The sequence below is a fragment of the Sparus aurata genome, chromosome 16, assembly GCF_900880675.1.
Source record: "Sparus aurata chromosome 16, fSpaAur1.1, whole genome shotgun sequence".
Lineage (NCBI taxonomy): Eukaryota > Metazoa > Chordata > Actinopteri > Spariformes > Sparidae > Sparus > Sparus aurata.
In genome coordinates, this window is record NC_044202.1 from 16,593,688 (window position 1) to 16,604,295 (window position 10,608).

Genomic DNA, 10,608 nt, shown 5'->3' on the forward strand with positions numbered 1-10,608 from the left:
AGACCTTTTTTTTTTAATTTACTGCCGCTTGTGCTGCTTCTTCCTGTCAGCGGCAAGATATCTGCCAAGTCCCACAGGAAAGTAATCAGAAGACAGTGATTTTAAGTCAGTAAGCTTTCTTCTGCCATTTAGCATCACACACACACACATGGATTACTCTCGGCACCTTCACCGAAGTCGTGCATGACATGATTTCTTCATCAAAAAAAGTCCTTACCTTCTCTCATCTATTCCATTTACCTCTCATCCTTTCCATCAATCACCTACTTGGACAATCCTTCAGTTGTCCCTGTATTCTGAATAAACTTGGCAAAGCCAGCACGGCCTCGGAGCCCCACTGTCGGTGTCTGGGAATGCTGCCTAAGAATGTACCCAAACACAGATATTGTCTTGGCTTTTTTCTCTCCCCCAATTGAATCTGTTACCATTCGGCCTGCGAGGGCCTCAAACAGCTTGGAGAGTACTTTCAGGGAGTGCTGACTACCGTTTGTAGTCCCGACATCTTGAAAATCTATCAGTGCACCTCCCTGAGTGTTCTTCCTGCAGCTGCAGCTGCAGGGGGTCGTTGAGAGCTGAAGGTTCTCATCCACAGGCGTAACATATACATTAAGATGAGTTATTACAGCTCTCTGAGAGGTATAATTTCAGTAATTTTAGTTTAGGACTGAAAGACCGGCGTGATTTATCTTGTTTTACTGTAAAAACGTGATGAGAGAGAAATACTTTGCAGCACAGCACACTGACTGCTAAGCCAGACGGATTGAATAAATGCTGCAAACGACCGGCCTTACACCTCTCACATTGTTACAAACAACATTACAGCATTGTTATGAAAGCCCAAGTCAATATGTTGGAGATTTATTGTAATGCCAGGTACAACTGCTGAACAGCTCACCTACAATAACTCAGCCAAGCATGAGTCCTGTTCAGCAGCAGGCCGGGGCACGAGCTCAGCCTCGTGTTGTCTTGGTTGCTCTGGAGGGCACTAAAACAGACCACGTCTGATTATTTTTCTTGTGGCTCAACATCAGTGGACCAACACACGGTGTTTAAAATACAGCAGTGCCATAAATATAGAACTGAGCATGACCATTGGGTAATCAGTCAAGTTAGAATGAAAAATAAGGTGTAGCAGGTCGTACATCTTCATGTGCACTTTAAACAAAGTTTCAGACACATCCGGAGAATATAAAAAGAGATTTCTTTGAGGTCGTTGAAGAGATTTTCCTTGGGCGCCATAGTGGCCGTCGCTGCCAAAATATTTATCATGGTTTTATTTGAAATCCTGGCATGCAATAAATCCATTTAGCAGGGTAAATATTTTCCGAGATTCCCGACACAAACGACAGGTGCTACCTGTGACGTGAGTTTTGTATTACTTTTCCCGACGAAGCGTCTCATCGGACCGATGTTCTGAACGCCACGTCCATAAAAGTGCATTGTGAGTCGAATCGTAGGCATTAGTTGTTGATGACTCGTGCACTGGCAGCAATCTGGGCAACAAGCATGTTGTGAAAACAGATTAATTCCAAAGTCCAGTTGTTGTGAGTCTCAGAGGGCGTGTGCATCACTTCCAGTCATTCGAAATGTGGGACACGCCAGAGCAGGCAGATGTTCACTGGATCGCTCTCAGCTGTAAATGATTTACGTCATTTGCTAAATAACAGTTTAATATGATTGGGGTTTTTTTTTGCAAAAAAAAGATATTGTCTCTCTTTTATTGGTACAGGTCAATTTGGACACGTCAACACCACACACACTTAGAGGCTGATTGCAATGCTCTAGGGATCATTTTATTTTAAGGCACTGCTTAATCACAACTACAAAACATTTTATTTTTAAGGTGATTAATAACAAAAAAAAACCTTTGCATAGAGAGTCAGAGCGTAGAGGTGGTAAGTTCCGACTCCATGTGTTTGCCACATGTGTGCCTAATTTCCCAGATTATCAGTCAATAAATACTTTCCAGTGATTTCTCCAGCTTTTGGATCAAAATTGTGTTGGGTGAGGAGTGGGGGGAGGTTTGGAAACAGACATGACACCAATATGTGCTATAAAAAGAGAAGAAAATAGAAGAACATGCTGAGCACCCGACAAGAGTTACTCGAAAAAGCAGGAATCTGAGGAATTTCGGGGGGCTTCTTCCCTCTCTCACAGAAAAAAAGAAGAAGATTTCCAAGAAAAGGAGGATGATATATCGAGTCATCTCCCTTTAAGAGTACCGGGAACCCCTTTTCCCCCCTTCCCACTTGTTCAGATCTTTCCATACCCCCGCAAAATCGGAGGTTCCCTCCACTGGTGGAGTTATAACTCTTGCTGTCATGTCCGAGCGTTTACGGTAAAGCTGAGGCATGCTCGGCATATGTCTCTGGGGACCAAATGGAGACTTCATGTTTTTTGCGTGGCTATTTTGAAGTGAGGTGGGGGCTGGGCGTCTGCACAAAAAGGCTTTCCCCACAAAAAATATGGGGGGCTCATTGACCAAATTAGGAAAAATGTTATCCCTGCAGTGATGTTGCAACTGAATAAATTACCGTAGATATTACACCAGAAAGTTGTTTCTGGACAAGATGTAACCATAACAATTGTTTTTAAGCTACAAATAGACATCAGGGTTTTTTTAAAGGTTTCAACCAGGTCAGTTTAAGACTTTTAAGACCTTTTTAAAAGTGCAATATGCACAAGGGGGAAAGGTGGGGATTTTTTTTAATCGTGTGGAGAGCAATACTGAAGACACCAAAGAGCCAGAGTTCAGGGTAAAAACAGCTCAAATGTATTTTACAGTTGTTGAATGTATACAGTTAAATGGAGTTGATGGAGTTTATTTGGCTCTCTACACCTGGTACACCACATCATGGTTCTACAGGTCTCTTCATCCCTCCAAGCCTCAGCCTTCTTTCCTCTCTCTTTTTTTTTTTTCTTCTTTGCTGTTCTGTGCAAGTCTCCTCGTCTTTAACCTTTTGGCCAGGTGGTTGGTCCCACCCCTCGAGCCGCGCCACTGGTCCCTCGTGCCATTCTCAGATGCCCAATTGGTGGTTTCCAGGGCCTGTAACAAAATCAAGCAGGTCTCCAGGTGCAGGTTATCAAGCAGTCAAGTGAGGTAAGGGGGAGTGCAGATGTCAAGCACTGACCAGTGCAGACAAACCAATTAATAATAAAATCATGCAAATGAAAACACAGCAGGCAACAATATAAAAGACATAAAACAGTCACTTCTGCCCTTTGACATACATATTAGTCTTGATGTCATGTCAAAGACGTCTACTGTCTGTACTCTGTCGCAGAGATATGTAAAGTTAGCATGCTAACCAGCTAGCCGTGGTGTTCCAATGCTCCTGTGCTATGGGTGATGACTGAGCTAACAGTTGGCAGCAGTTAGCGGTCACCCCGGTGAAATGCTGCCCCTCTCTTTGTTTTGAATATTAATTCAACAGGTGGCCACTTCTTACATATTGCACCTTAAGACCATTACTGATGCAATCCCAGACCTATTTCCCATCAATACAGGCACAAACAGAAAACTCAAACCCTAACTCCCTGCCTCCAGGTCGCTTTACAGAGTTGCAGGATTTAAGGTTGTTAGTGGGTTGAGCTGGGGCTGGACTTTGGTGATGTTCCAGATGTGAATACAAGACAATATTGGGTTATGGGAGGCTTTAACTGGTGGCTTTTCACACTGACTTCCCTCATTTCCGATGCAGCCTCAATGCTTTTATCCCCTTATTTGAACATTTTTTTTTAGATGGTGCATTTACCCTTAAAAGATGAAGTAACGGTAACACAGTGCATCTGTAAGTCTTCTTTTGATAAGATTTGATCACTCGCTTCATTGCAACACACAAGCTGAGTGTGCTCCAGTGGATCTGTGGTTATTTGTTCTGTGTTGGTTTCCTTTTGCAGTTTTGTCTCAGGCTGATCAGATTGCCTCAAAAACCACATTTAAAAGCGAGGCTGACGTTAGTGCGACTGCATTAAAGTAATGTTAATTTCATAATCCAATCAATTTTGAGAGCTGTCAAAATTGTATGTTAATCATTAACAGCCTGCAGAAACCCTGGAAAATGATCACACAATTATTTTTTTCTTTATGACAATTAATTGAAGAACTCAACTTTCGAGCACTGCGGTCATACAGGCAATTAAATACTCTCTGTAGACTCGCCAACAATGTTAGATACCGAGATTAAAAAAGGCCCAGAGGCGAACTTTTTCCGCTGCGTTCGATATCAAGAAGAAGATAGTGAGCAGTTTCTACACAGCTCTGATTGCGAGTGTATTAATCTTCATTACTGTGTCCTGGTTTGATCACTTGTATGTGAGCGGTAAAGCCCGACTCTCCAGAGTATTCAGCCAGGGATCTTAAGTCACAGGGTGTACACAGGCCGAGCTCTCAGAACATGATGCAAAAGCAATAAACAGATGGGTCCTCAAAATCCTCAAAGGCACATCCCACCCCCTCCATTAAAAGAGACAGTAAAACGTTTTTGAATCTTGAATATTTAGCCGTGTGATTTATTTTGCACATGGAGAAACACCCTGACCGCTCACCTGACAGCTGCAAGCAGCTTTTTTCCAATCGAGGAGCTTTTCGCCGCTTGAACAATAACAAACACGAGTTGCATGTGCGTTTGTTCCATTCCATCTTGATTCGGGCTGACACTGGATGAATCTGTGGAGCAGAACAGGAATCAGCATAATCCCTGTCTTCCTTTATGAAAGGTAACAGAGCTACTAAACAAAAACACATGCTCGGATACATTCCTGCATTTGCCCCCTGACATCATGCTGGTTTTAAAGGCTTATTCCACGTGATTATTAGGGCTTATTAGACTAGCTACAGTTTGATTTACTGGACCACTTCGGTTTATGGCTCATGCCAGATCACTGTGAGCAAATATATAATGTTTTCTGTCTCAGTAAAGGCCTTCTCTGACAGAACTTTATTCTGAACCATAGCACAGGTCCTTGGTGCAGCTTCATGGACTGAAAATCTTGTCCAAAAAGTGAGATTCATTCAACAGATGATCCTAGATGGAAGAAGAGAAATCATGTTCCAAATCAGCAGCCAGGTCAAGCCCTCTTTCATCGAACTCCTCTACATGCTGATGAAGTTGAACTGGTGGATCAGTCAGAGATTGCCCCACGCTGCACTCCTGCACTGAAGACTTTTATTTCCCCCCCGACAACTTTTCTCCGACAGCACTGATTGGACCAGAAGTGCGCCAGGAAACATCTCAACCCCTGTGTCACTTATATTAGGGAATATTTCCTCTTTAATGTCTGTTTGATTTTGATACTCACATCAAAAGGGCTCAGAGGTTTTCCACACTATGCACCAGAATCAACATGACCACTCCGGAGGTATGCTCTGTGTGGCTCAAGGAAGCACTTTACTTGACATTCAATGGTGCCAATGTTGTGAGGACGTTGTGAGAGTGTTTGCTGAGAAGAGATGTAGGCTGCTGACAGATGAGACTCTCAATACGACGTGACACAGAGCAGTTTTTCCACAGCCAGCTACCATTTCCCTGCCCCCTGCATCGCGTCTTCCACCCCACCGGAGGTTCTGCGCAGTGGCCATGTGCCCGAGGCAATGTGCTGTGTCAGGGAAAGTGAAGAAACAGAAGCTAAGTGTTTTGCTTCCCTCACGTTGCACGTGCCAAAAGTCTGGTGACTGACACTTTCCGGTGGTGCTCCCATTGGGAGGCATAATACAGGGGTGCGCTGCCTGCTGCGCCACAGCAATGAAGCAGCAGCTTCCACTGGAGCCCGTTGCATGGATATATGTTTTCCAGACCCCATCAGGAGTGAGAAACTCAGCCAAGAAAAGCTGCTGGTAGAGCTCGGATGCCCTGCACAAGAATCCAAAAGCCCCATGTTATTCACTTTTCACAAAGTAGCTTCCAATTTTTCAGTACCTATGGACAAAAATAACATGACTGATATAATTTTCTAACTGTAATGAAGTTTAACAGGGCATTTCCAAAGTGGGAAGGCAATACAAGTTTTTATGCTCTACCTGCTCCTTCGTCAACCATGGAACTTTTGGGTTACAGTGTACTATCTGTTTTGCAAAACTGGCTCTGACTGACTGGAAATTAAATAATGAAATTACCAAAATAAAATGAATAAGAAATTAAAGTACCTATGTGTAAGTATTCTAGTTGAAAACATTAAGCTCCTGTGCTAGGTGTGAGCAATAACACTCCCCTGGTCCCCAAGGGACCGCTAGCTGCACGGCTAACTGAGCTAACTAACTAAGGGCAGCTACAGTTTGTTGAACTGTGAAGAGAAATTCTCATAGTCCAATTACAAGATTACATAAGTAGGACAAAAAAAGGCTAACTGTATTCTGCCAAAGTTTCAGAGAATACGATGTAATTAGATTACAGTACATTTGTTCAGTAAAAATGGGAAATACTTGTCATGACTGTAGATTCTTGGTTGTTGTGTCTGGTTTTGTCTTGTAGTTTCTTGTATTTGATTTCTGTCTATGTATCTTGTCTTGTGTCTTGTTTTTCCCATGCCCTCATGTGTCCTTTAAGTTCTCCTGTGTTTTTTCCTATGTTCCCTCTGGCTCCCTCTGTCCATTGCCCTGGTCCCTTCATGTTCTCATGTGCTCCTCCCCTTCATTATCTCACATGTTGGTCCACCTCACCTGTTCCTCGTCTTGTCATCAGTGTTTGTGTATTTAGTCTCTGTGTTCCCTTCACTCCTTGTCTGGTCATTGTTCTTGTCAGCGTCTGTCTTTGTCCATGCTCCCGTCCATGTGCCTGCTCCTGTCTGATCCTTGTTCCCCACGGTATGTGTTTTGGATTTGAGTTTTGCATTTTGCCTTTTGATTTGAACTTTGCTCTTGATTTGAACTTTGTCTTGCTGTTTTTGGTTTCTACTTTGCCCTGCTTTAATTTGCTACTTTGCCTCTCGCCCCCCCCGTTTTGCCTGCTTCTGTTCTTGTGTTCAGCTCATAAATAAAGCTCGCCTTTTGTTTCCCCTAGCCTTGCCTCTTGTGTATAACTGCATTTGGGTCCACCTTCCCCTTTCCTTAGTCTTCCCTAAAACCCCGACCTGACAATACTAAAGAACCATATACTAGTTGGTAACCACACACACACTCACACACACAAATCTTGGCTTAATCCAAATACACAATTGTTTATTAAGATGACATAAAGTAATCTTATTGATATTTCATTATCTTGTCTTTATCTGAATATGTTTGGTTCGGTGTTTGGTATTGAGGTAATCCAAAAGTAACAAAGTAGTTAAGTCACATTACTTTAATATTGTGATAACATATAATGCATGATTGTATCAAAATACATTTTCAAACTAACCTCCTAGCCCCGCTCATATAGCCTCCATTCTCATGTCTGGGTCCTGACACATAAGCCCACTGACCAAGTAAAGCAGACGTCAAGAAGTCAGTGTATCATGACGAATTAACCCCTAATCCAAACAATGGCAACAGAGCCCAATTAGTTCCCATTAATCACGGTAATCTCATTACCACTTTTCATAATATTTTACTAAAGCTTGCTGTCTCCGCTGATGTTTCCCAGAAAGCCTCTAATTGAATCTGACCATTTCAGTGCCACTGGGGAATGTGAAACTGATTAATTAATTGGTTGCCACGGAAACAACACATCAGTCAGCTGTGTCCAAAACAAATGGGAACCAAGACCAGACTTTGGACTGGGCCATGTGGTCACTCTCCTGCCACTGAAGGTCACGCTGGCATTATGAGATAACTACTAACACAACAATTCAGAAAATGGGGACAGGACAAAAAGAGATGACAATCAACGCAAGAGCAGGTTTGAATTCTCAGGAAACGGCACCAGAGAAAAGAGAGAAGAAGGACAAATTCCTGAGGTTGATTAAAGGTTGTGATGTAAGAATTTGATCTTAGCACTTTCAACATGTGACATTGACATGTGAAGTGTTGGAAAACCCAAAACAGCTAAAGCCCTAAATCCTGGTGCCTGAAACAAAAATCAGGCCCAGAGTGTTTGAAACAACAAAGGGATTATGTAAGCCTTTTCAGCGGCCTCGAGACAAGTTGGAAGATAGCTGCTAAATGGTGTATCCATGTTCCACTCATTGCTTTTTCTAAACAAACAAAGATTATATCACTCACATCTTAATTTAATCTGTCCTCACGAATGTTTGTTTTACAAAAGACAAAGAGAACGAATGCTTGTCGGTCACAGCCTTTAAGATGGCAAAAAAAAAAAAAAATCCATTTAAATGTGATCAGTCAATGAAATTGATCCATTTTTGTGCAGGGCGAGACTATTTTGCACTTCAACACGCAAGCTGATGAATAGCTTGTAGGGTAGTTTGAGCTGTTTCAGGCTCCCCTGGTTCTGGAGGTAGCAAAAGTCCCATTTATTTTACCAATAGACAATGTTGCATAACTCACAGCTGGAACACTTCAACGCATTGGATGGACAGGAAACCTTCTGGGTTTGATTACTAGTAAAAAAAAAAAACAAAACCAAAAAACAAAGAAAATGTTTCTTAGAAAAAAATTAATCAAATAAAAATCAAGGGTACAGTATGTATTCTGTCCTCAGTCTGAAACACTCTTCATCTCTCTGTCTCTCTGGCCTGCCTCCCAAAAACCCAGTCTCCTCTGATTGGTCAGCTCACACAAGCCTGACCCAGCATCGCTAACAGCAACAGAGCAGCTGTGCTGTTTCAGGAGCAGTGTTTTCTGCGGGAGAGAGGAGCGTCTGTTGGTGTGGACTTTGACTTTTTTAACTTTCAGGAACTTTTATATGCACATGAACCTTTAAAAAAAACTGAAGGAAAGAAAAAATAAAGAGCATAATTGGTGTCTTTTAATCAAGCAATTCAGATATAATTATAGAGATTATGATAAACCGTAAAATGGTCATAAATCATAATTGAATGATAGTAGTGAGTATCTTTTGCGCAGGACATTACCATAAATACAGCTATACTGCTAGCACAGCTAAAAAGTTGAAATTTACGTACGTGTAAGTCTCTCAATCTTTTCACATGCAAATGCTTTACTGCATATGACAACAAAACGTCCCAGATGTTATCATACAGAGTTATATAACTGTCCTCTTAGCCAAGACTGTGCATTGTAGTGCCTAAACAAACAGCAACTTTAATTACCTGCTCACTTTTGCCAGCAGTAAAGAGGTCGACACTGAAATCACTCTCAGTATCGAGTGAAGAGACGAGCCATGACAGCTGAGTAGGTTTTAATGGAGGGCAGTTTTTATAGAGCTCTGTCTCTCCTCCGGATGAAGGATTTATTAGAATCCCTTTTTTCCTCCTGAGGGTCTCTCATGTCTCGCAGCCAGCGCCACAGCTTCTGTTGTCTGCTCCGGATCGCTGCTACTGTACAAACCAGGGACACAAACAACCACAGCCTCAAGGAGTGTGTGTGTGTGTGTGTGTGTGTGTGTGTGTGTGTGTGTGTGTGTGTAGTTTATATATGTGGTTTGTGTCTGCTGGGGTTTTATTTTAGTTGCAGGGCCAGAGTTGTGTGGTTGTAGTTGTGAGGATGCATAACAGCCAGTCCAAAGTACAAGATACGAGGCTCGTCATTTATCATTCCGCAACACAGGGTTTTACTGCATAATGCAAGTTTTAGTCCCTTCATGCAACTAGCAAAACAACAATTATATAAATAGATGAATAATAAGTCATTATTAGGAACTCTTTTTTTATGGTGAGTTGCGTTTAAGCTGACAGCCTGAGAGAAGACACTACTCTGTAGTCTGGTTGTAAAAGGTTAACCTGTTTTTCAAACTGTTTGGTTAAACTAGTCAATAAAGTTTGACCTTTTGAATGAAAGGTCCCATCAAATACACCATCTCTGTCAGAAGGTTGGTTTAACATCTACACCTGCCCTTTATGCCTGCCTGAGTGTAGTGATGGTTTATAGACCCTAGAAACTATAGTGAACATTAATGATAAAACATAAATATGTTTTAATGTGCATGATAACAATATACATTATTTTGGGGGAAATGTTTTCGGTTCAAACTTGGAGAGCTTGGATCGGAAGGGGGAAAGTAATTTGAGCAGCTGTGGTATGAGTAACTCACTGAGCAGTCTCGCAGACTTGGCTCCAACACGTCCTTTGTAGCAAACTTTCACTGAGTCACCGCTGTGTAATGCTGTCAGAATGATAGTAAAAGGGATTTTTTTTGTAAAGGTACACTTATCTGTCTCACTCCTTTGTTGACTGGTCATATGGCGTGCAGTCTGTCTCAGGCTGTGTTGTAGCAAAGTGCATGCTTGACTTGAATGGATGTCGGATGGCTGTAGATAAGAGGTGAGTGTGTCTCCCGGTGCAGGCTGCCGTGTAGACTGAGGGTTTACATACACATCCCAGGCTTTGAGTATATTTAGCAAGGTTTTACTTCTTATATTTCTGTGTGTTCAGCCCATTGTGATGCCTTGTTCGTGAATGTACTGTACGTAACTGTTTAATCTTACCTGTACTGACATACACACAAAAAACAGACACACTCATAGTAATGCAAGAAAGAAGCTCTAAGAAAGTGTTTTATTAATTGAAATAATAATAGATTAATTATTAAAGCTACAGACTTGATTTTC

The 10,608-nt window shown here is 42.0% G+C and overlaps 1 long non-coding RNA gene across 2 annotated transcripts; it reads right to left on the bottom strand.

The window, feature by feature from the left end:
- Positions 1-2,879: 2,879 nt before the first annotated feature.
- On the bottom strand, positions 2,880-9,356 carry LOC115566174 (uncharacterized). Of its 2 annotated transcripts, XR_003980956.1 has the most exons (4): positions 9,151-9,356; positions 5,302-5,852; positions 4,549-4,669; positions 2,880-3,046 (listed from the first exon to the last, which is right to left on the bottom strand). It is a non-coding gene; the product is annotated as an uncharacterized LOC115566174 (long non-coding RNA). The 2 variants fall into 2 exon arrangements; XR_003980957.1 differs by lacking the exon at positions 5,302-5,852.
- Between the last annotated feature and the right edge of the window lie 1,252 nt (positions 9,357-10,608).